Source organism: Camelus dromedarius, chromosome 5 (assembly GCF_036321535.1).
Source record: "Camelus dromedarius isolate mCamDro1 chromosome 5, mCamDro1.pat, whole genome shotgun sequence".
Classification (NCBI taxonomy): Eukaryota; Metazoa; Chordata; class Mammalia; order Artiodactyla; family Camelidae; genus Camelus; species Camelus dromedarius.
Genome location: NC_087440.1, coordinates 2,905,480 through 2,931,397, shown reverse-complemented (window position 1 = coordinate 2,931,397; position 25,918 = coordinate 2,905,480). Strand labels below are relative to the sequence as shown.

At 50.9% G+C, this 25,918-nt stretch overlaps 1 long non-coding RNA gene across 1 annotated transcript in view; it reads right to left on the bottom strand.

Moving 5' to 3' along the window:
• The window catches only part of LOC105093273 (uncharacterized), a 38,914-nt gene extending 16,240 nt beyond the window's left edge, over window positions 1-22,674 (bottom strand). The window contains exon 1 of the long non-coding RNA XR_837543.3: window positions 22,551-22,674. This is a non-coding gene — a long non-coding RNA (uncharacterized LOC105093273). The remainder of the gene's footprint in view (window positions 1-22,550) is intronic.
• Between the last annotated feature and the right edge of the window lie 3,244 nt (window positions 22,675-25,918).

Here is a 25,918-nt window from a genome sequence, read left to right as displayed (position 1 = left end):
GGAATTAGGGGTGTGGCGCCCCTCCCCACCCCACCCCACCCCACCCCACCCCACCCCACCGTCAGTAACTGAATTGGGAGGCCTGAGAGGGATGTGTCTCAGCTGATTTTGAGAAGATCAGTTGGATCAAGAATTCGACTGGAAATAATCAAAGATGGAGTCACTGCCCCCGAAGACTGGCCCTGGTCGCCTGGAGAGATGAGAAAAGGCTGGTGAGGAAGGCAGGCAGGCAGGCAGCGTCCATGGAACCCCCGTGTTCTGGGTGCTGTGCTTGGCACCATGTTCTGTCATATTTACAACAGTGAAAAGGTCGACATGATCATCACCAGTCTTGTGCACCACGAAATGAGTCTCAGAGGACCACGTCTGAGGTCACACGACCAGTAAGCACCAGAGGAAGGATTCAAACCCATGTCTCCCCAACGCTGCACTTTCCTCTGGGCCAGGCTGCCCCCTGCTGGTGGCACTGAGTAACGATAGGTGTGGCTTTATTAGCCTTCTGTCCTCACCAGCAAGGCAGACGCTGGGAGGGTACAGGAGATAAGAGTTTTGTGAGTCTTTCCTTCAACATCGAGGCTTGATTCTCCTTCTGCATCTGATGAGTCAATACGGATTCCAAATTCCCCCAGGGTCAAGGGTCAAGAGGATTAGGCTTCACGTGGACAGAGGGTAGCACTTTTCAACTCACTATCTGGGTCTCTCCCCTCTTCAATCTGGCAAGAAAGCCAGGGTTCTTCTCCGCTCCAGCCTTGGTGGATTTAAAATTTGGCTTAAATATATGGATGCCAGTCATGTCCAGGGTGAGGGTTACGAGGGAGAGAAGCAAGAGATGACTATGGAAAAACACAAGCCCTTCCTTTCCACTTGGAGATGGAGTTCCACCTCCAGAATTCTCCAATTCTCATTCCTTGGGGGACTCTGTGTTTGGCTTAAGTAGGGGTGTCACTCCCTCACAAAAATGCGTGGGGTTGCTATAGAAACAGTATGGCGGTTCCTCAAAAAATTAAACATGGAATTACCATATGATCCAGCAATTTCACTTCTAGGTATATACCTAAAAGCACTGAAAGCAGGGACTCAGACATTTGCACGCCCATATTCATAGCAGCATTGCTCACAATAGCCAAACAGTGGAAACAACCCAAGTGTCTATCAAGGGATGAATCAATCAGCAAAATGTGGTGCATATATGTACACAATGGAATATTATTCAGCCTTGAAAAGGGAGGAAATCTGGACACAAATTACAACACAGATGAACCTTGGAGACATCGTGCTAAGTGAAAAAAGTCAGTCACAAGAAAACAAGTTGTAATAGCCTATAATGAAAAATAATTTGAAAAGGAATATATACGCATAACTGAATCAGCATGCTGTATACCAGAAATGAAGGCAACATTGTAAATCAACTACACTTCAATTTTAAAAAATAATTTTTTTACAAGAATGCATGAGGTGGGAAGGCATCTTCCCCAAGACCCCAAGTATGTCACAGAATTCAGAGACTAAACTCTCCGAACAGCTTGAGGAAGAGGTGGGAACAACTGTTCCTAATGTCCCAGGACTGCCCACCTCTTGTGAAACACTTGTGTTCAATACAGGCTTATTGAATCAAATTCAGTTGAATTAAATTAAGTGGTAAGTTGAGATAAAGTGAGGGACCCTTAAGAGTGACCAGATTACCTGGCGTCTAAGGCATAGATCAGGATCTCCTCTGATCTTATTCAGTTGGCCCATTTCCCCTTCCTTGTAAATCTCTCGTCTTCTGTCTTGTCTGGACGACACTCTCCACTCATGCCCAACACACACAAGTACTTCTATTATATTTCTTTCCATTGGTCTTTTTTCTGTTTCCTCACCACCTGGAATTGTTTATGGCTACTGTGACTTTACAAACACTAGAGCAGGTTGGCACGCTCCCTTGTAAGTGCAACGTGTTAATCCTCCGCATTGTTACACTTCCCAACGCTTATCTGTTAACACTGGTCCTGCGATTCCAATAGCAAGCACCAGGTGGCAAGTTTTGGAAAAACCCAATTATGGCAAATACCGCCCCTGGTGGCTATAGTAGGATTTGCAGGCAAGATGACCAGGTGGCAATTAACCAGGACTTGCGAGGGCACATCTGTATTTAAAAGCCAGCTCCTTTCAGCGACGGCAAGAGGAACTGCTCCTGAAGATGCCCCACAGCTCTGGCTGCTCCTGTGTTCCCTCTTGTGCCTTTAGCTCCAAGAAGAACCAGGGCTGCGTTGTCTTCTTGTGTATAACTTGCCGTTCTTTGGTGCAGGGCTGCACGCTCGGTCCTAAGAAATCCTGGATCAGCTAGATTCTGAGATGAGTTCAAATGTTCCAGCTCATCCCGTTTCTACTATCGTTTCCAGATTCGGTTTTTAAATTGTGCTCTCGTGGAAAACCTCCTGTGGTTTTTTTGTTCTTGGCACAGGCTCCCTGATGAGGCTTCCTTTGCTCGTCTTCCTCCATGTCTGCACTTCCTCCTGCTGCCGGTGGGGGAAGCCGGATCTCCTGCTGCAACGGAATCATGTCATCCTTGGTCTGCAAAGTTGCCGCCTCCCTTTGGAGAACTCCCTTTGGCAACTGATAGCGTTCCCCTAGTTTACAAGCAGTTAGAAACAAAGAATCGGCAACCACGAGGACTTAGCGGGGATTCACTAGGAAAAATCTGGCAAGCTCACCTGATCTCCTCTCCTGATGAGATGCTTCACATGCATTTTGATTTCTGCCAAACATTTTCTTAAGTCTTCCTTGCTAGCTTTTGAACAAAATGGAGAGATGGGGCAAGATGAGAGCTTAGATACGCAGATTCACAGCTGGTTAATCAACCCCATACAAAGAACAAATGGTTGGAAGGTGGTCTCTGGTGAAATGTGGTAGGGCCCACCCTTGTCTCTGCTCTAATCTGCATTTTACTGCCTTGAATGAAGACTCTTAAAAGCAGACTTTCCATATTTCCAGGCATTGCAGAAGCACTTGAGTTACAAAATATTTCATAAGTGGGAAAAATCTTTAATGGGCTAGGAAAAATACGCTGAATGCATTATGGTGAAATTTAACAGACAAAAATGTAAAGTTTCCCATTGAAGGTCAGTCAGTTGGCTCAGCATAGAATGGAAAATGCTTGGCTTGGCAGTGGGTTCTTGTTTAAAATCTCTGTGGTTTGAATAAGATCTAAACCAATTCCTTACTAAAGATGGTGTATAGCTGCTAAAAGAATTAGTACCAGTTTAGGTGGTATCAGCGTGGTAAAGATGGTGGTGGCGCTGGACCCACTGAGGACTCTGTGATGAGTGACCACGGTGATCAGGATGATACAGTCATTTGCTATGAGTAACGCTTGAGCTATAAAAGGGAACAGGGACAAATCTGGTCCCTGGTGGACAACTCTGGGGGAAAGGACCACATCCTTTTTTACTTTTACATCCCCAATATCTACTAAAGAGCCTAACAGAAAAGAAGGTGCTGGTTATGACTGTCGAAAGAACGAATGCATGAATGATTGGAGAGGGCAGGAAGCTTTCTTTGCATGTTGGAAGGGCTTTCATAGGAAAGCGGGAGCAAGGGCCCCACACTGATGGCGGCCCGGGGCATCTTTGGTACCCTGAACCCCCTATCCTCTGAGCCCACCCACAAACCGATCCATGACAATCCATTTTTAAGACTCCAGTGATAAGTCATTTGCATATCCTACAGTGGAAGGAGACATCCACTCCTGGGTTCAAACTCTGTCTACCACCCGCTGTGTAAACCTGGGCAATTAACTTCCCTGCACCTCTTTCCCTATCTGCCAAATGGAAGTAAAATTACTGCCTCCTTCATAGGGTCAATGTAAGGATTGGAAGAAATGGCATATGTAAAGACCTGGCGCGTAATAAAGGTTCCAAAAAAAAAAAACCTGCAGAATGAAAACAATTTCCTCTGAGCGCCTCTCATGCACCCACTGGTTTCCACTGATAACCAATACCCCACTGCCCAAAATTCTGCTCCTTCTTCACAGGCAGAGCCTCCCTTCCTCCGTAAGGAAACCTCCCTGACCTCACCCGGCCATGATTCTCCTTGCTTCTTCTGGTTCCCCAACTCACAGTCTGTTCCACACCCTGTTCCCTGGCTCCCGTGGGGAACTGGGGGTCATCTGCAGGGGTGCCCATCTGAGTCTGCCCTCACTGCCTCCCAGATTGACATCCTGGTGCTGTGCAGCCACTGGGCAGAGTGGAGTCGGGAACAGGATCCTAACGGGGAACTCGGAAGACCTGGACTCCACCCCTGGCTGCTAGAGAACTGGGCAATTCCAGTCCCCTCTCCAGTCCTCATGGAAAGTGCTCCAGATTGTCCCTCACATGTGGTGACTCTCTGTGATACTCCGGCTCGTGTCATCCTCAGTAACTACAAGGTAAAGATAGGTCCTTGGCAGAAGGGGGTACCTGCATGGCAGCCATTTTTACCTTCCTAGGAAGACACAGGTACTTGGAGACAATGACATGCTGCCCCCTCCCATCATAGTCGTCCAACTATTTCCTTAACAAGTTAGGAGATTCAGTTCTTTAAACTCCTTTAGGAAGCACTGATGACCCACGTCAGGAGGACGTCCCTTGAGGCTCCTTGAACCTCCGGCTGGTTTTCTCAGAAATCAAAGCACCCAGGCTGGGAGTCTAATCTCTGGGGACCCTGAGAAGCTCCCTTCCCTCTCCGGGCCTCACTGTCTCCATCTATAAAATGAAAAGGTTCAGGTGGAGGAGCTCTGAGGTCCCTGTTAGCAAGAATGTCAAAATTCTCTCTTCATTGTGGCCACACCCCCAGTAACTGAGGCAGAAATATTAAAACAGGATCTGGGGTTAGTAAACAAAGCTCATTAAATGGAACCCTCCAACAATCACTCCTCCAATCTCAATCAAGAGACCCAAATAATCTGGCTTCTCAATTTGCTCTAGCAGTTTCTTTGAATTTCTGCCGCTGATTAGTTCGGGTAGCCAGGTAATGGGGTCTGGCACACCTAAGCCATTCGTTCTGTTCGCTGCGAGGCAGGCTCCATCTTGGAAATCAGAACCAGGAGGTAATGGCTTTTGATGTATTGTCAATGACGGGAGAGCGAGGAGTTCTCACACAACGTCATCGCTGCCTGGGGTCCCACAAGGACAACGACCTTGAGAAGAAGGATGAAGAAGGATGAGGAAGACGGGGACCAGCCATCGCTGGGCATGGGCGGGGTGGATGTCCCGTGAGACAGGGCTGGCCGTGGCAGAGCCCATGGGCAAGCTGGTTGGGTTCTGGGGTGTCCAGCCGTGTCACAGCAGGGGAGCAGCAGGGTTGACAGTGGGAGTTCACACTGGGTGCCGAGAGGTGGAGCCAGAGAAGAAGCGGAAATTCTAATTCCAGGGACCAAGTGGACTTGCCATCATCAACAGCCGGCAGATGTCAGTGGCAAAGCTCAGGGTCTGGCTGGCTCAGAGTATGTCCATTCATTCAACAAGACTGACTGAGGACCTACTATGTGCCAGTGACAGCTCTAGACACTGGGGATACAGCCGTGACAAAGACAGAAGAGCCTGGCTCGCACGGAACTAATTCCAGTGGAGGCAGCAAAAAACAAATAATTCCATAATAGAATGTCAGGTAGTGGTTGGTTTAAGGGCCATAAAAAATAACACAAGGGAAAGGAATGGAGAGGGATGGGAGCTGCTATGGTAGATAGGGTGGTCAAGGAAGGCTTCCCTGAGGAGGCGACAGGGAGCAAGGACCTAAATGAAGCAGGGAGTGAGCCACGTGAATATCGAATGAATTTCACCAAAAGCTGCTCTTGTCATTGTGGGTGGTGGAGCTGTTAGGACTGCATTCAAGCTGTGAGCATCAGAAAATCCTGCTAATCACGGCTTGAGCAGACAGGGATGAAACAGGGATGCGGCAGGCAGCCCAGGGCTGGAACAGAGGGTGAAGGGGACCTTGGGACCCAGGCTCTTCTTCTCTTTCTGCTCGGTCATCCTTAGCGTGTGGCTCTTGTCCTCAAGGTCACGGGGCAGCTGCTCGCCTCCAGACACAGAGAGTAAGTTCATGACATGAAGGGGGAAAAGGAGCAGGCAAAAAAAGCCAAAGGGACATAAGCTGGGTACTGTCCCCATTAGCCCCACCTGATGACTTCTGTGACTTCCGGGCCAGAACTGGGTCACGTGGCCATCCCGCACCAGCCACTGGGAGAGAGAAGGGGTTGTAAGTGGGGACTGGGTCAGCCAGTCAGCACCAGTCACCCTGGCTCATTTTATTAGGGCCTTCCATTGTGGAGGGTGCCTTTGTGATGGCTTTCACCCGGGGACATCTTAAAGGCTCTTCTCTCCTCTGATGCACAGAGAAGCCCTGTAGGGAGTCGGGACACTGAGCCGCAGCTCTGCCACAAAGCTGCTGGGTGATCTCAGGCCAGTTGCTTCTGGTCTCTGGGTCTTGCCGGAGCAGGCACGAGACTCCTCTTTGCTTTCATGGTCTAGGGTTCCAGGTGCCACCCCTGTCCCAGCCACCCATAAAGCCTGCCACTTAGAGGCCTAAAGAACCCAGCTGGGTTCCCGGAGGGGCACACAGGATGGCCATTTTACCAAATAAGACACAAACTCTGACCTCACCTACGGGAACACAATTTAAGCAGGCACCAAAACCCAAAGCAATCAAGACACATATTTGAATGCAATATTTTAAAAAATCAAAAATCAATGCAGTAACCAGCAATGAAAAAGAATATGAAAAAGGAATATATGTACGTATATGGATGACTGAAATATTTTCTGTACACCAGAAAGTATTGTAAACTGACATATTTCAACTAAAATTTTTTTTTTAATTTTTAAATCGATGTAAAAAAAGTCCATAATTAACAAAATATCAAATTTTAAATAAAGACAAGATCAGTATTACCGATTTTCCCCCTTTGCTCCAGACTCTGCTGCGGCTCCGCATGGCACAGCGCTGATACTAACCCCATCTTTAAATTTTGGAATTTTGTTGATCATCAATTTTTTGCATTTTTAAAATAGCCTGCATTAAAACATGATTTCACTTCTGAGTATTTTGGTACCCACTTAAATTGTACACCCGATGCAAAGTCCTCACCCGCCTTTACACTGGTCCCCGCCCTGTCCCTGGAGGCCTTTAGGAAGCCCTTGCTGGACAGCGGCCAATCTGCCCAGCCAGGACTTTTGCACGTCTGGGGACGAGGTCACACTGCGCATGTGTAATTTTTAGCCCTTTGCCATGAGGTGTTTGGATTAAAGGCCCTGGTATTTCTTTCATAAGAAAAATCAGCTGTAGCCATTAAAAATTTAGTCCCACAAATTAGTAGCTCCTCTCTGAGATGCCGTATTTATTTAATCATAGGAAATTTGGGCCAAATCCTCTCCTGGGGTTTCCAGCACCTGCCTCCATTCCCCTAAGGAGTTTGTCACCAGGACCACGCTATTCGCACAAAATCCCTCTGCCTTTGGCTCCCCTGGCCCGCTGGCTCACAGGGAGATAAAACACCTTAGCCTCATTACTCAGATGGCTAATTGCGAACTGATTTAATTAAAGTATACAGATATTTCCCCAAGTTAGTTACATTTCATATCACTCCATTAGGAGTAATTGGCTGGAATGAGGAGCTGCAGAGATGGGGGCTGGCCAGGTGGGCGGGGAGCCAGGGGCCCCCTTGGTTGGTGGAAGTCTTGCTGCCTGACTGTTGGGGCCGTCTGTGAGTGTTCCTGGTGGTACAGGGTCACCAAGAGAGCCACTTCAACCCAGCCGCCTGTGAGGATGTCCCTGCATCATTTTAATCACATGCACTGAGTTGCTGACAGCCAGGGTTGGGAACCTGGATTTCAAGCCCACTTCCACGTACGAGCTCTGGGACCTGGCACAGTCACCTCACTTAGCTGAGCCTCAGTGTCTTTCTCTGTAAAATGGGAGTAATAGTAATGCCTGCCTCAAATGATTGGTTCCAGATTAAACAGAACAAGCCTGGGAAACCTTTAGTATGGTACCTGGCACATACTTAACGCTTAATAAATAATATTTGTGAACAGGTGGGGCTGCAGAGTGAAGCAGTAGAAACCGCAGAAGAAGCATCTGTCTCAGAGTCAGAAACTTTGGGGTCTGGTCTCAGGCATGCCCCTAACTTTTGTGCAATCTTGGACAACTTCTTCCTTTCCCTGAGCTGTAGTTTACTCAGATGGCAAATTAGAAGAAGGAGGCAGAGACTGAGGTTTATCCATCCTCCACTTCTCCCCTGCTGGCTCAGCCCTGACTGGGGCAGCAATGTACTACCATCCACATTTCCTAGCCTCCCTTATAGTTTGGGCTAGTGCCATGACCAATTCTGGTCACTGAGACAAGAGCCAAAGTTGTTATCTTCTTGGGCAAGGATCCCAGCAAGTCTCCTTTAAAAGGGAGCTGATTTAGGCACCACTTCTACACTTCTCCTTCCTTCTTTCTCCCACCTGGAATGTGACACGGATGGTTGGAGCTCCAGCAGCCATCTTGTGACCATGAGGTGACTTTAAGGGTAAAAGCTACTTGCAGAACCACTTGGCCAAGCAGAAAGACAGAAGATGTCATTGTGGAGTTGTTGCCACAGCCCTGACCACCCTGGATTTCATAGCACATGACAAAAAAAATAGGCCTTCTTGTTTGTTTGTTTCTTTTTTGTTTTTGTTAAGCCTTAGCTTTCTGGGGTCTTCCTTCCTTACTGCCAAATACTATTCCTCACTGATACAGGGTTTCTTTCTCAATTGGAATATTCAAAGCTTGATCTCTGAGCAGTCAGAACTGCCTGCCCAAATCCCTTTCTGCACCAGGAGAGACCCCTTCAGCCTGTAGCAACATCACCTCACCCTCACCCTGACTCCAGCCCCAGTCTGCTCACCCATCTCAGGGTCTTCACTACAGAGCCAAGATCACCATACTTCGAGCCTGTAAGTCTCAAACCGTTCTCACAGGGAGATCAGGCCCCTGGTCTATATAGTCCCCAAGCGCCTGCACAGCCAGTCCCTTTGCTGATTGCCCATGGCAGGAGCAGGCAGAATGGGGAGGAGGCTTATTTATGACAGCTCTGATGTAGTGGAAAATGTGACAATTTGCTGCTGAAATACCCGGTTTTAATCCCTGTTCTGTCCTTTACTGATTGTTTGATGGCTATAGATTGAATGTTTGTGTCCCCCTGCCCCAAATTCATATGTTGAAAACCTAACGCCCAGTGTTTTGGTATTAGGAGGTGGGTCTTTGGGAGGTGATCAGGACATGTGGGCAGAGCTCCCATAAATGAGATTAGTGCCCTCAGGAAAGAGGCCCCAGAGAGATCCCTCGCCGCTTCTACCAGGTGAGGTTACAATGAAAATACAGCCATCTATGGGGAAGCGGGCTCTTACCAGATGCCTAATGCCAGCGCCTCGATCTTGGACTTTCCAGCCCAAATGGACAAAGACAGTGATCTTTGGAAAGTCTCTAAGTCTCTCTGGACCTTGGTTTTCTCATCTGTAAAGTGAGCATAAAAATAATAATAATATTGTACCCTTGTGTAGGGAATTGGGTGAGGAAGTGATTTGGATGTGAAATGCACTGCAAGTCGAAAAGCACAGTACATTTATCAGGAGTTATTATTATCGTCAGAGACCATTTTTGGAATGAATCTACAAGTCATTCCTAAGCCCCTTCCCTGAGCCCAGCCCCTATAGGTACGGGGAGGGGAATACCAAAACAGTACAAGCCAGCGTCCTCCATGTCACAGAGGAGGCAACAGAGGCTCAGAGAGGGTAAGTCACTTGTCAAAGGCCACACAGCTCAAGAGTGGAGGTGCTGGGATTTGAGCCTGGCTTTCTGAGTCCAAAGACCGCCATGGCCTCACTACACAGAGGTCAAGAGCTGTGGCCAAATCCAGCCACCACCTGATTTTATAAATAAAGTCTTACTGGACCACAGACACAATCACGTGTTTACACCTTGTCTGGCTGCATCTGCATTACAGTGGCAGCGCTGAGTAGTGGCAACAAAGATTGTGTGGCTCACAAAACTTAAAATATTTGCTTGCCTGGCCCTTTACAGAAAAAGTTTTCTGAACCCTGATCTACAGTGTCCGGTCCATCTACCTGTCATCCAGCAACCACGGAATGACTCTCGCACACCTGACACTGCTGGGCACCAGTGACTGGGGGACAAACTAGCTGCAGACCTGGATGCTTCCCAGGTCACCAGTGAGGCTGGCCCCATTTCACAGATGAGGAGACTGAGGTTTGGAACCACTGAGTTTCCCCAGATCCCCGGGAGATTTGCGGCTGATGTGGACCAAAATGCAGTCTGGCACCTCGCTCTGTTCCCTCATGGGGACTCCAGAGGCTCCATGGGAAGGGCTCACAGGCCCACATCAGGACCCCACGAGGGGAAAGGGATGGAGAGTCTGGAGGGAGTCGGTCTCCCTCTCCCTCTCTCTTTCGGTGCCCTCCAATTCCCACTTGTCGGAAAGCCAAAGTAAGTTGCAGCATCTTGTTTGGGAAGAAAAAATGATACCTATGACCACTAATTCATGGACAGTTACCAAGGGCTACTGTGTGCTAAGCACATTAGAAACTCTCTTCTTCTACAGTGACACTGACAGGTGGGCATTGTAACTCCCCTGCTCCACTTTCTAGCTGGGGACATGGAGACCACAGGGATCAAATGCCTCACCCAAGGCCACGGAGGTCACAGAGCTAGGAAGCGGCAGAGCCAGAGTTAGACCTCAGGTCTGTCCGATTCTGATGTGCAGACAGGACGCCCCTCCCATCTTTATGTTCAGGGTTGGAGGCCAGTGAGACTGGCTTTGCTCACCTTGAAGAATTTATGCAAGGGGAAAAGTTTGTTCCTGGGTCTCTCAGTCACGCTGTTCGGGGACTTTGACCCTCAACCTTGAGCTTTCCTGCTTCCCTCAGGTTGCTTTTGTACCCTGAGGTGGCAATGACCAAGAACCAGGCCCCCTCCCGCAGCATCTGCTCTTTAAAGAGGATTAACTACAAAGGTATCTAGTTTTAAGGGTGGAATTTGAGGTCTCTGCAGGCCAGGCACAGGGGGCAAAGCTCTCCTGGATCCCTGAAGCAACAACCCAGAGGATACACACTCTGAGCCTTCTTCCAAAGCAGGCCTCAGGCTTCAAGCCACAGAGGATGTTGAGTTAGTGAGTGTCTGTCCTCCAAAGCATGCTGCCTACCAGCAAACCAGGGGGGTGGAGAGAGAAGCTGGGTTTCAAAACTGCTGCAGGGGAAGGTGTCAGGGGAGGAGCAGACTCCAGGTGGTAACTTGGCCTCTCAGGTCCCATCGTCACTCACCCCAGTCCTCACCATCCCTGCCCAGGCATCCTCCTGCCCCAGCCTTCGTCTGCACACTTGGGCCATCCTTCTCACACCTGCATCCAGACCCACAGGCAGTCCAGGAGCATCCCTGAGAAAATGGCTCACAGTCCTGGTCCTCTGCCTCTCTCCTCCCGCCTCCATCAACAGACGTTACCTTCATGCAACAAGCAGCCAGACCAGGCGCTGGCTCTGGGCACCGCGTGGGATGCCTGATGTCACAGCTCCCCGCCTGCCTCCATCCCTCGACCTCCTGCCCCTGCCGGGTCAAGTTCAAGTACCAGATGGTCCACCTTGCTCACCAGCCAAACCCCCAGACCCCTTCCCTCTGCCGTCACCCACCTCGCTCGCTGGTGTGTTTACTTAAGGCTGAATTCTGTATCTGGAAGTTCATTAATTTTTTTGTGGGTGCCAAAATGCGGATCATTTGTGCTTATCCTCAACTAAATAAGTCAGGTCATAAGAGGTAATGCCATGGGTAGTGGAATGTAAACAAACACATTCTACCTCAATAAACATGCTAATTTCCAGCTATAATATTCACAAGTAAAAGATCCATCACGCCGACCCTATTTGGCAAAGGCAGCGGGCCTCATCCGTCAGCGAGGGAGGCCCCCGCCAGTGCTCTGCGGGAGGGAAATAGTGCAACTTAACTTGCTTGATGACGCCCTCGGGGGGAAACATGAGCCTCATAAATGAGTCTGGAAATGTGATAAAAGGATAATCTTGCATAAATGAGCCTATATCATCATTACCTGCGCCGACCAAGGCCAGGCGCAGGCTGTGAGTGATGGAGTCCCATTTCATATAAATTAAGGTCGAGGAGGCTGCACACCAGGACAGCGGGAGCTCCCCGTCCTCGGCGCGTCCCACCGGCCACGCTCACCCAAGGCCGCCGCACAGGCTGCGTGTGGGGCCCAGCGGAGGCTCCAGCCCTTGGCCGGGGCTGGGGGTCTGGGGTGGGAAGAGCAAAGCCAGCCTGGACCCTCCCTGGGCACGAGGGCGTCCTTGGCAAAAGGTGCCTTGCCCTCTTTCACCACCTCATAGAAAAATAATGGATTATTTATTGACCACCTTGGAAACGCCAAGGCACTTGGAAAATTGAAATAAGATGAAGCCCTTGCTTTTAAGAATTGACCGTGGGCTCAGGGATCCAAAGCAAGTCTTCATAGCCTGCTTAGGTGATCAAGTGGGGAGAGGGCACAGAGGAGGGGCTTGGGTAAGGCGGGGAAGGTTAGGTCCACTGGTGCCTAAAGGTCGGTGGGGCACTTGGCAAGGTGAGCGGTGATGAGGCAGGACCCTCCCTCTCCTGCTGCCCATCTCCGGCTTACCCACCCCTGTGCACGCCGCCATCCCCAAAGCTCTCTCGGGGATGTTGGCCCTGCCTCCACCCATAGGTCTATACCTCTGTCCTTGCCTGTAAGTCCTTTTAGCCAAAGACAGAAAGATGAGGACAAATGCCCAGACCATGCACAGCATCTTGGAAAAGACCTGGTCTTAACACTCCTTCCTGAGCCTCCTTCCCCTCCCCCCACCCAAGGGCACGCTGTGGGCGCCCCACCCCAGACCCCCAACACATGGCTGAGGCACCCACCCCCCTACTGCTGGGAGTGTTGGCAGCTACAGCTCACAGCCATCCTCTTCCGCAGAGAAATGCCTTTGGCCAAAGAGGAGCCACTTCACCTGGGAGTCACCTCTGCCCGCCCTCTGACGTCAGACTCAGTGACTCGGGGGTACGGAGGCTGGCTCCCTTGACCGAAGGGGTTGGCAGTTCCGCTCCCAGGTGCAGTTCCTGCCCCAGAGCTCCCCGTGGGTCAGGCTGAGGCTGGATTCCAGCAGCACCCGCATCCTTGCTGCCCCATCCTGCTTCCGTCACTGGCTTCTCCCAGGAACATGTCCCAGACAAGCTGTGTGTGTCCCAATCCCCAACTTAAGACACCCTATTGTCCCTCTCAATACCCAGCTCTTGTGTCCTGTCTCCTCAAAGGCAGACGTGAAAACAGCTCGTCACAATGTGGTGCATTGGGGGCAGCACCCTATTATGACTAAAGTCCTGGGGAGCTCAGGGAGGAAGCGGCTAAATATGCCTGAGGGAGTCAGGGAGGGCGTCTCAGAGGAGGCGGCCTGCGGTCTCCAGCTGGCCGAGGTCAGGAAGCGTGTTCTAGGCAGAGGAACAGCACGCTCTTGAATTTCCAAAGCACTTTCCTGTATCACGTCACAGCAAATAGAACCAGGGGTGGAAAGTGGAAAGGAACCACCACCAGGGGCGAGGGGTAGACGGGCCCTCCGTTTGCAGTAAATGCTTTCTCCGAGAATGAGTAAATGTGTATAAATGAGTGAGCAGAATCTTTGTGAATATGCCTCCAGTAATAAAATGAGCGACATTGTATCCAGTGAGGGCGACTGCTCCCTCAGTAGACCAGAAACTCCTTTACAACAGGGACCGGAGCCTGGGCATCAGGGGCATTGCCACAAGGCTTAGCTCTTCCCTTTGCTCAGAACTGATGCTCAGGAAGGACCTGCCCATGGCTTTCAACTGTTGACTTGGGAGAGGACTGTCTAGAGCAGAGGGGGGTTCAGGTGCATCAAGACCTTCACCCATTCATTTGCCAGCTTTGTGATGAGAGAGCAGACTCAATGACCAAGAAATAAGGAAGAGGGGAAACCACTGCGCACCTACTGTGTACAGGAATTGTACAAGGTGCTTTCATATGCTGCCCCTTAAACCTCACCACAGCCTGAAGGTGGGTACTATTACAGCCATTTCACAGACAGTGACACCCAGTGGGACCGGATGTGTAACTGACAGAGTCCATTGTCCTTCCATCCTCCCTCCCTTCCTTCATCCCCACGGGAGGACGGCTTAAAATCAAAGTTGCAGAGGCCTGGAATGGGTTAACCAGATCTCCCTGGAGGCAAACGATCTGGAAGTCCTCGGGGATCCCTTTCAACAGGGAATCCTCTGATTCAGGCTGCCTGGGCCCCAAGGAGCCCAGATGGACGGCAGATCCCCCTCCCTGGCCGAGGCCCATCCCAAACCACGCCTCTAACAAGAGACAGCACCCTCCCAGGGACTGTATGATTCAGAACCTGCTTTCGGGTTAATGTTCTGAAAGGGAAAAGGGAAAAAAAAAAGTATAAATGCTGTTGAAAAACTGAGCTGACAGCTCCCGGGAAACCAGAGCCACAGAAGTGTTAGTCAGAAGTGCTGGCTGAGAAATTGCTGGCTGCCGCCAAGCCCGGCCCAGTGGAAGCCTGCACATTCCCCAGCTGTGTGTTTCAAAGCGTGTTTCAAATACTTTCCGTGGTTTCCCCAGTGAAGGGCCAGGGGAGAAGCATCTGTCATTACCAACTTGGGTCTGCAAAACGGCTCGGCTGGCAGGGAGCTGTGAGATTGCAGGAGGTGGGGAGACCCGACTCAGAGCTTCAGGGACCCGGGAATGTGAAATGTGCCAGGGGGGTCGGGGGCACCCCCAACCTCAGACCCAAGGGGACAGGCGTGATCCTTCGACTCACGAGGTGTTCTTGCCAGGCAACCACCACCACCGCCCCTCCTTCTGGAGTGATGGGGGTGACAGCCTGGGCGGTTTCTCAAACGTTCCTCCGCGGTCCCACCTGTTGTTGAGCTCCTACTGGGGGCCACACGTCATGCCGACTGTCTGATACAAAAACCCAAGGAAATCAGCACAGCCAGCATCACCTGCCTATTTTTCAAACCGGAAACTGCCAGCCATAAAGACACAGGAATTGCCCCAAGCCACACAAATGGCCAAAGTCATCAGTTCATCCTTTGTGTATTAAGGCCCTACCATGTGCCAGGCACCAGATCAAGGACTAGGGTGCAGATGTGGAGATGATAAAGCCGTTTTCAGTGAAGGGTTCAAAGTCTCATAGATTTAAGCCAATTGGGGTTGTCCAAGATGCATTTGTATCCCCTACCAAAGTTGCCTTATTTAACTAAGCGAGGGAGGAGGGGCAAGGATGATTGACAGACCTGGGATGGAGGTGGGCGGGGGGCGGTGGCAGGGAGCCCTGGGTGATGACTTTTGGTCCAGTCTATAGATAACTTGCAGTGTGGCCCCAGGGGAGTCACTTCAGTCACTTTGGGTCTTGGTTTCTGAAGAATCTGCTATCCACGCCCAGACAACCTGCTTTTGGAAGTGCTGTTTGCTACACACCATTGCCATCACGCCAACGGCTTCTTCCTGCCAGCATCTGCCACTCTCTGCCCAAAGTCCTTCTTGGCTGAAGGAGGATGCTGAGAGCACGGGTAGGGCAGGCCAGAAACGCCGGGAGTTCAGGCCCCCAGGAGCAGCCCTCTACTAAAGACAGACTGGAGTTGAGGGACGAAGACCTGGCTTCCTGTCCCCTTGCACAGGACAACTCTGAAGGTGGGTGTCACACAGCCTCCCCGAGAGCTCCCAGGGCCACGGAGCCCCAGCCACCCTCGGGGGTCCTCTGCTCATCAAGTCCCCTGTGCTCTCTCCTTTCTGCCCTCCTCACATCCCCACTGGTGCTTCCTGAGGTCACCTCCCAGATAAACTTGCACTCAAATCCTGTCTCAGGCTCCGCTGCTGGGGGGCCAAACTGAAACACCTTCCTTGTCTGCAAAGGGCTTCAGCCACCACCGGCGACACCCCCACTATTGTACAGAAGGAGTGATGGAGGCCCCGAAAGGTAGAGATGCTACCTCACTGGCTGTGAGTTTCCCCGCCTTGTCCTCATGTCTTGGGAAAGCAGCTGTGAGCCTCACGGGCCCTGGCTCCAGCCAGGAGCAAGGCCGAGGGGACAGGGACAGCACAGTGGGGGGGCACCAATGTGGGGGTGCCCTCGGGCTGTGAGTCCCCTGTTGACCCCTACCCACAGCCTAAGTGGCCCCTCAGGGAGCCCTGAGGACAGGGGCCCTGTGGCGGGAACTGCAGAGGAGAGGGGGCAGCAAGCGGCAGGCCTGAGCGCCTCAGCTCCTTGACCCAGCGGCCGCCCCCACCCCCCACCCTGGACCATCACCCAGGTGAGCCCGCACGAAATGCCCTCTGCTCCCCAGCTCTGAGCCCTCACACACACAGCTCCTCTAGCTAGAAAGGGCGCCCCTCCCTCACCCCTGGGCCGACGCCTCCTCCATCTTCAGAGAAGCTCTGGCTTCTCCAGCTCCCTGCAGCCTTCCGGAACGTCTGCCCAGCTCTGGCCAGCAGGGGTCACCCACCCCTCCTGCCCCTCCAAGCTCTGCGCCCAGTGTACGATCCACAGAGAACCGCTGTGCCGAATGTGTGCCCCGTCTCCCCATAAGCGCTCCTGGGGCCAGGCTCGGGTTTTTTATCCTCAGACACTGGCTCTTAAAGCTCTAGAAATATCTGCTGAGTAAAGAAGTGTAGGCAAATCATTCAAAACTTGTGGAGACCCCAGAGTTGTTGTCCTGTCCCCATCTTTGTTGTCTCTTTTTCCTTGGTTGGTCACAGAGACAATGGAGTTGAAGAGAAAGTCTTACAGAGGCGTGTGAAGGCCACAGACAGGGCAGGGGAGCAGCAGGCCCGCCAGGTGTGCTGGGAGGAGGGGGGAGCCGGGGGAGCTGGGCAAGCAGAGGGTCCCGGGCTTAACCTGCAGAGAACCTGATGGGGAGACCAAGGCCAGGGATCTGGGACCCCAGACCAGAGCCTCAGAGGGCCAATACTGCCTATTACAGAGCTCCATGGGCCTCCATTCAGAGATGAGCAATGAAGTGGCTTGTGACAGGTCCCTTCCTGGGGCAATTTTCCCAAAGTGCAGTGGTTTTCAAAGCTTTTCTAGCTATGGAATCCAAAAAAAATCCTATTTAGACATCCAACATGTAAGTAATTGCCCTGGTTGACGTGGGGTCGGGGGGTCATGGGGTAAAGTTGCCAGCCCTCCTGGGGACCCTTTCTCCTGGAGACAAACCCTCTGAGAGTCCCCTGGGGCTGCACAGAGCTGTTTAGAAACCCCTGGCCAAGTGGCAAGAGCTGGATGGTGTCTAGGACCCAGGTTCTAGTTCCACTCTGCTACTTCAGGCTGTGTGATCCTGGGCAAGTCACTTCACCTCTCTGGGCCTCACTTTCCTCACCCCCCACAGTGGAGAAGATAACATCTCTCTCACAGGGTCACCGAGAGGCCCAAAGGTGGTAAGCCGGGAAGCTTTGCACCTCATTGTGGTCACACATACAATTTGTTGCCAGGAGGCCCAGAAGGGCATAAGAAATTGTGTGCCATCTTGAAAGACAGGCTCCCGGGGGCGTTAGGCCCTGGGCTGCAGAACAGACACATGGCTGTGAGACTCGCAGCTGCCTTTCTTCCTGGGGTTTTGGGCCCCAGTGCTCACGAAGCGCCCCTTCGCCCCAGACCTCATTACTCAGCCAGCTGGGACCCTCGCGCTGTCACTGCTTCTCTTCCCTGGGTGTGGGGCTGGGACACGTGAGCAGGGAAAATTCCTCCCCTCACTGCTCCACCAGCCAAACCTCAGCAAACCTCAGTCCCAGCCCGGGACCACGGACCCCTAAAGGGAAACGGAGGCAGAGTGTTCTGGCTCCAGGAATCAGCTAATGGAACCTTGTTAATTACTATGTAAATTACTTTAATAGCCTAGCTCCCCCTCAGACAATTGTTCAGGGGCTCAAGGCCCTAGACTGGGAAGATGGGGTCTCCAGTGAGGGGAAGGAGCAGCCTTTCCTTGGCCCAAGAGCTCCCATGTATGGTTTCCCATGGGGCGGGAACAGATGCACAGATGGGGAACCAGGGGGAAAGATAGCTTCACATCTGCCCCTGGTCCACGGGATCCTGTATGTGATACTGAGATGCAGGGATCGGGTCCAGCCTTGAAGGTTGGAACTGAAAAGGACCTCGGATGATCTCTAGTACACCCTCAGCCTCTCGCTGCTTCCAGGGAGAAACAGAAGCCCAGAACAGGTGAGTGACTTGTCCAAAGCCACACAGCAAGGTGATGGACAGGCCAGGGCAAGAACACCAGCCTCCCATCTCCAGCCCAGGGGTTCTCAAACTGGCACCTGTGGGATGAGCTGGACCTGGGTGTCCTGCCTGAAACATCATATGATGAGATCTTCCCAATGTACAGAGAAAAATAAATAAATTTAAAGGGAGGCATTTTCTTGATTTTTTACTTTAAAAAAAAGGCACTATCTTACAGACACGACATGCAGTTATATTTTCTTCCATAAATGTGCTCTTGTATTACAGGATTAGGTTTGTCAAAATGTCATAGTGATCTACGAAGGACAGCATGACCTCAGGATCCTCTGACCTGAAGGAAACCCTCAGTCCTAAAGCACTTACTCTGATCTCAATTTTCTGGATGGGGGAAGAGACACAGAGAGATGCCAACAGACTTGTCTCAAGACTTCGGACTGATCTGTGCTCTTTCTGCCACACCACTGAGTAGAAGTATGTGTAAACTAAGAGTGAATCAGTTCTGAGAGCAGGGCTGGGAAGGGAGGTGGGGACGAGGGAGCAGGATGATACCATGGGGCTGTTGCCAGGATGATGAGCTCGTGAGCAAGGCGAGTGAGTATCTAACAGGCTTCCTGACATCTCCGTGGGCTGCTCAGGGCACCTGCTCCCCTCTGCAGCACAGGCTGAGTTTCAGACCGCAGGTCTGCGGGCTAGATGAGGGCTGGACTGGAATGATTTTACCATAACTTTGAAACCAAGTTCCCCTACTGAGTTTATAATTAATCTTTCTCTCCAGGCTTTATTCTCTTTCTTGTCCTGCCCCTGTTGCCCATAGGAATGGGGAGTAGCAAAGAGAAGAGGGGATATAAACCCACCATCGGAGCCCTCCTGAGTTCAAAAGCCCTTCCGTGTCCCCCCATTTCTCGATTGTAGGAAAAAGGCTTTATTCTCCTAGGCTGAAATGACTTCCAAAGAGCAGGTTCAAGCAGTTAATGGTTAGGACGACAGAGTCACAGGACTCCTAGTTCGTCCTGAAGGGATACAGATTAACAATCTAGGGCGTACGTCTGAGCTGCTCTATAGAAACTAAGACCCCCACCCAGGTGGAGGATGGTGACTCCATGCCGAGCACAAGCCCTAGACCCCAGGCTGCCTGGGACCAGAAGGTTGAGATTCTTGAAATATCACCCCTGCCACCAGCCAATGAGAAGGTCCACGAGCTGATCATGCATCCTGTGACCCTCTCCCCTCACACGGTCTTTAAAAACGCTTGCCTGAAAGCCATGGAGGAGTTCATTCAGGTCTTTGCAGCATGGGCTGCCCTTTCTCCTTGCCTGGTGCCCTGCGAATACACCTTCACTTTGCTGCAATTACCCGCTGTCTCTCTGCACACCAGCCCTTGCTCAGGAACAACAATGGCAGCTCTGTGGCCACTTACTGCCTGTGTGACCTTGGCATGTGGCATCACCTCTCTGAATCTTGATTCCCTCATCTGAAAAATGAGAATAAATTGAATACGTGCCTCCCAGGATGGCTGAAACAATGAGAGGAGATGGTGCTAGGCACCTGGGGCAGTGTCTGTCATGAAGTCATCACTCGCCTTCTCCCTCCTTCTGTCTCTAAAATGTAGATTTAAGTATTTTTAAATTAAGGTTAGGTGCACAGACCTGGGGTGTGTCACTGGGGACATGCAGGAGGCCATCAAAGCTCCCCCGGGTCCCCAGTGCCTTCCATGACTCCCCAGTGCAGTGCACCCGACCAGACGCCCTCAGTGCCCAGAAAGCCCCTCCCACCCCCAGAGTCCTCCTCGTATGTCCCGCAGTCCCAGCTCTGCCACGTGCTCCCCAGCTGGCTGTCGGCTCCCTCTGCCAGCCTCCAGTCCTCCCCTCAGCCCCGACTTGGGAAGCCTTCTGTGGCCTCCAGAGCCAGGTCCCCGTGTCCTCACTGCCTCCGCTGAGGACCCAAGTGCCTCCTCTCCTCCTCCTTTCCACCGCCTCAGGTGGCTGGCCCAGCACCACCTCAGCCTGGGGTTCTAGGTCCTGAGTGCGTCCTGGAATCTCCTGGAGAAGAAGGCAGGGCTGTCCTAACCTGGCCCCTGCCCACGGGAGCAGAAAGGCACGGGGGCGGTGAAGCAGCAGGGACTGTTAACCTTTGTGATCCGTATAAAGATGCTCTGTGTAAACCATGCCAGGCACTCTTTCGGTGTCTGATGAGCTGTGTCCCCTCCCGTGGCTGCCGCCTTCGCACCCCTTCCTCACCTCAGAGGTCATTGCCGTCGAGAAACCCCTTTTTCCCCCCACCCAAGCTAGCTCTGGGTCCCTCCCCTACCTCAGCACTTCCGCAGGGGTCTGTCCTGGCCTGCCCGCCTGCCTATCCCTACCCTGGGCTGAGTTCTAAGAAGAGAGGAGTCACGTCTCATTCACCTGGCATTGGCCTGGTTTTGGCTGCACTAAAGCTACTTAATCGGAAAGGGGAAATTGCTGGAAGGCTGTGAATGTGGATTAGGAGGGACCCAAGGAGATGCAGCTTCAGGAAGGGCTGAAACCAGGAACTGGTCACCCTCCAGTCTTCCTCTTCATCTCTTAGCTCTGCTTCTCTCTCCTCTCTCTGCAGGCTTTTATCATGGAAGTTTGCACTCACCCCCTAACATGACAGATACACCATTTCTGAAGCGAGAAACCAACAGACCACTGTGTTCAGGGGGAGGGTACAGATCAGTGGTAGAGTGTGTGCTTAGCATGCACAAGGTTCTGGGTTCAATCCTCAGTACCTCCTCTAAAATACAAATAAATAATAAACCTAATTACCTACACACACACACACACACACACACACACACAAGGAAAAGAAAAAGAAAAAAAGAGGAAGCAGTCAAAAGCTGCTTAGATAACTGTATGGCACTCCCCTTAAGCCCTTCCCCACAAAGAGCTTATAAAAGGGTGAGAATCCGAGATTAAGGAGTCTGAGAAGGAGGATGTCTGTGGAGCTGGTCTGTATGGCTACATCCTTACCATCAGTAACAAGAAATACCAGCGATCACTGACGGCACGCTTAGCACGTGCCAGCCCCCATGTTTAGCACTGTTCATGGACAATCTCATTGGACCTTTGCAAAAGACATCTGATAGAATTAACAAAAATTCTATCATTGTTCCCCATTTTACAGACGAGAAAACTGAAGCTTGGGAAGGTTAATAACTCCCAAATAAATTGCAGAGCTGACCCCAAAGCCCTGAAGCGATGTTGCGTCTTGTGTCAGCCTGTGGGTGTGGCACATGGCGTTCTTGTGTGTGTTATACACCACGAATTCGTCTGACAGTGTTGACAGGTGTGCACGTACGTGTGTGCCCTCAGGGGTGCTAAGCACACATGCACGTGTGTGGGCCCATGTACACCTGCAGTGGGAGACTTTGGAGGGGGACCCCAGCACAATTCTGGGTCTGGCTGGCAAGCAGTGCTGGTGAAACTTTACCCAGCCACCCTCTTTGGGGACCATTTTTCTTAAAGAAAAAACTAGCCAACTGGAATGGCTGATAAGCCCTGGGGAGGCCTGCAAGCTTGGCAGTTTTGATGGATGAAGCCCCAGGGGAAGGAGCTGTGTCTACAACTATCACTGTGTCCCGCCCAGTCAGAGGGCCCTGGGGGAAATAGCCACCGCACAAGGAGAAAGAGGAGGCTTTGAAAGACCCAGGAGGCAGCAGGGGCTGCCTTCTCTCACCCTTTCTCACCCACCAGGCAGGCTCCCCCAGCCTTGTTTCCAGCCTCCCTCCCAAGTGCTGCCACCAGAGCTGCCTTCTGAATACGAGCTCCATCCTGATCACAAGCTTGCTCCACAAAGCTCCCCAGCTCCCCATCACCCTCAACATAAAATCCGCCTCTGCCCAGCTTTCCTCCACCACGTGGCCCCAACCTGCCTTTCCAGACCGCCCTTCCAGGTAGGTGCCAGGGCTGGCACCAGGTTGAGGCGGGAGATGCCCAGAGCACAGAATATAAGGAAGCCCTCACGCTCGGGGCCCAGCCCACCCCACCCCACCTTCCCAGGGTACCTTCCGCCACCCACTGGCACAGATCAGGTATACCCGTAGGCTGCTCAGGCTGACCTAAAGGTGCTGCAGGAAATTCAAGCCAGGTCCAGAGAGGCACTGAGCACCAGCTCCGTGCTGGGCTTCCAAGACAGCCTGTCGCTGAGCGTCAGAGTACCCCGTTTTGGAAGCGGGTACCTCGCTGCTCTGAGGGTCTAATGAGCTAAAGCCGCAGAACCAGCGAGCAGCAGAACAAGAGCTGTTAAGACTACCTGGGCTGAGGACCCATCACGGGGAAGCTGCTGAAGGGCGCCCGTCTATTATCTTGTTGATCCTGGCAATGATCCAGAGAGGCTGGTGCCACGCTCCGTCCCTCCCTGTTCACGGATCCGCATTTGCCAGTGCGCCTGCTCCGTGAAATGTACCTAACCTCCAATCAGCCCTTACCTCGGGCTCAGGATCATTAATGCGCATGCGCAGAGCGGCCCCACGGGCACAATCCCCGCTGCCGTCAGTCCAGCAAGGCGGCGCTCCGCCTTCCTGTTCCAGCTCGCGCTGTTAACGAGTGTCCTCTCTGACGTTCGCTTAGTGCTGCGCTCCTCCCATTTTTTGTACTTTTTGTTGGTGATTTTGTTATTTTAAATAGCCCCAAGCATAGTGCTGGAGTGCTTTCTAGTGTTCCTAAGTGTCAGAAGGCTGTGATGTGTCTCACAAACAGTTCTGTTAGAATCGGTGTGTTCGTTTTGAATCAACAACCTGTATTAAATAAGGTATCTGAACAGAAATACACATAAAACAAAGTTACGTATTGATCAACTGACAGAAATGTGACCAGAGGCTCACAGAAACCTAATCTTATATTTTCCCGAAGAATAATGGCTCAGTATTTGCTCACTCAGTGTTCCCAAGCTACTTTACAGAACATGACTACCATGAATAATAAGAATTGGCTGTTTGTGCTTTGCTGGTGGAGAAACCATGGCTCAGAGAGGTTAAGTCACCCATCTGGGCTTGCGCAGCTAGCGAGTTGCAGGTCATTCCGAGAGGAGTCAGAAACTAGCCACCTGCTCTTTCATGAGGTGGGGGTAAATGCTGGTGGCCTGGGATCCAAAGGGGGGAGGTGGAGGGAGACACAGACTTGGCATTAAATGGAATTATCTAAAGTTCTTTTCCATGTATCTTTCCATCATTGCGACTGGATACAAGTGAAAGCCTGGGCTTGGTGTGTGTCAGTCCTTAACCCCTCCCAAATCCTCCTGCTAACCACCCTTTTCAGTAAAGAAGGGGCAGCCCTGAGGTCCAGAGCCCACAGCAGGTCGGAGGGTCTAGCTGGAATTGAGTCACAATTAATTTTTTTTAATTGAAGTATAGTCAGTTCACAATGTTGTGTCAGTTTCTGGCGTACAGCACATTGCTTCAGTCATACACGAATATACATATATTCATTTTTATATTTTCTTCATAAGCTACTACAAGATATTGAATATAATTCTCTGTGCTATACAGTATAAACTTGTCTATCTATTTTATATATACCAGTCAGTATCTGCAAATCTCGAACTCCCAATTTATCCCTTCCCACCCCCTCCCCCCGGTAACCATAAGTTTGTTTTCTATGTCTGTGAGTCTGTTTCTGTTTTATACATAAGTTCATTTGCCTTTTTTTTTTTTTAGATTCCACATATGAGTGATACCATACAGTATTTCTCTTTCTCTTTCTGGCTTACTTCACTTAGAATGACATTCTCCAGGGCCGTCCATGTTGCTGCAAATAGCATTATTTTATTCTTTTTTATGGCTGAGTAGTATTCCATTGTATAAATATACTACAACTTGTTTATCCAGTCATCTGTCAATGGACATTTAGGTTGTTTCCATGGCTTGGCTATTGTACATGGTGCTGCTATGAACATTGGGGTGCAGGTGTCTGTTTGAATTAAGGTTCCCTCTGGATATATGTCCAGTCAAGACATACAAATGGCCAATAGGCACATGAAAAAATGCTTAGTATCACTAATTATCAGAAAAATGCAAATCAAACTACAATGAGGCATCACCTCACACCAGTCAGAATGGCCATCATTTAAAAGTCCACAAGTGATAAATGCTGGAGAGGGCATGGAGAAAAAGGAACCCTCCTACACTGCTGGTGGGAATGCAGTTTGGTGCAGCCACTGTGGAAAACAGTATGAAGATTCCTCAAAAGACTAAAAACAGACTTACTATATGATCCAGCAATCCCACTCCTGGGCATATATCCACAATTAATTTTATACTTGCCTTCAAATACAATACTTGACATAAATAAAGGGTCATTATAATGGTTTTTAGCGCTCAACAAAGTAATAGAAAGTTTCTTTTGAAATAGATCCACTTAAGTATAGGTACAAATATTTAAAGAAAAAATGTTAAGTAAATAATGGTAAGAAAAATCCCGAAGGTGGCATGCAGTGGTATATGGATGAGGCAAAAATCAGGAAGGTGATCTGAGAATATCTGATGTTTTGGGGGTGCTGGCAACATTCTTGATCTGGATGCTGAATATAAAAGGTGTATTAAAACATTTAATGGCTTAAACCATAGTGGCCTGAGCCAACAACAAATTAATTATTTTACAGCCCTGGAGGCCAGAAGTCCAGAATGGGTTGGTAGGGCTGTGTCCCTCTGGAGAGGAGAATCTGTTTCCTTGTCTCTTCCAGCTTCCAGAGGCTGCCTGCACTCCTTGGCTTGTGGCCTCTTCCTCCATCTCCAAAGCCAACATCAAATCTCTCTCTCCCCTGCCTCCTTCTTTCCTTTATAAGGACCCTTTGGGTTATATTAGGTCCACCTGGACAAGCCAGGATAGTCTCCCTATCTCAATATCCTTAATCACATCTGCAAAGTCTCTTTTTGCCACATAAGGTAACACATTTGCAGGTTTTGCAGTTAGGATGTGGGCATCTTTGGGGGCCATTATTCCTCCCACACACGTGTTAGTGTGTGTGCATGGAAGCACGTGTAGGGAGGGTGAGGGCGTGTGGATGCACGTGCCCAGAAGCACGCCTGTGCATACATGGGTGTATGCAGAGCCCATAGAGCTGGGCGCTTGGTAACTAAGGCTCCTCCATGCACACAGCCAAGCATGCAGCTGCCATCTGCTGCTGTCCCCTCAAAGCCTCCTTTCGCAGTCCAGCGGCAGCCAGTGAGGTCGCTTTTCCCTCCCAGCTGGGACCAGGGAGGAGGGGTGGGCTGGGTAGCCCCGTGCTGGGGCAGGGCAGTGCCAGCAGTGCCCAGGGCTCCTGCTAAAGACATAGATGTCCTGGGTGGGAAGGCGGCCCCAGACTCCCCCAGCAGTCACTCGGTTCGATTGAGCTTTAATGGGCTCCCCCCAGCAAACCCGCGGCAGGTTTATCACCTGAATTCACAGGGCGACATTTGGTCACATTTCTGGCACCACCAGCCTCCCTCATCCCTAGTTTGGCTGGATTTGGGGATTTTACATACTGCCAGTCCATCTGCCTTCATGCTTGCATCATTTACTTTAAAAACTGAGGTGCCCCTTGGAAAGCGTTTATTAGTCAGAATAAAACATGCAGTAACAAGCTATTGTTTGTGTGCAACTTACCTTCCACGTCAGGATGCTAAACGTTTTACACATGTT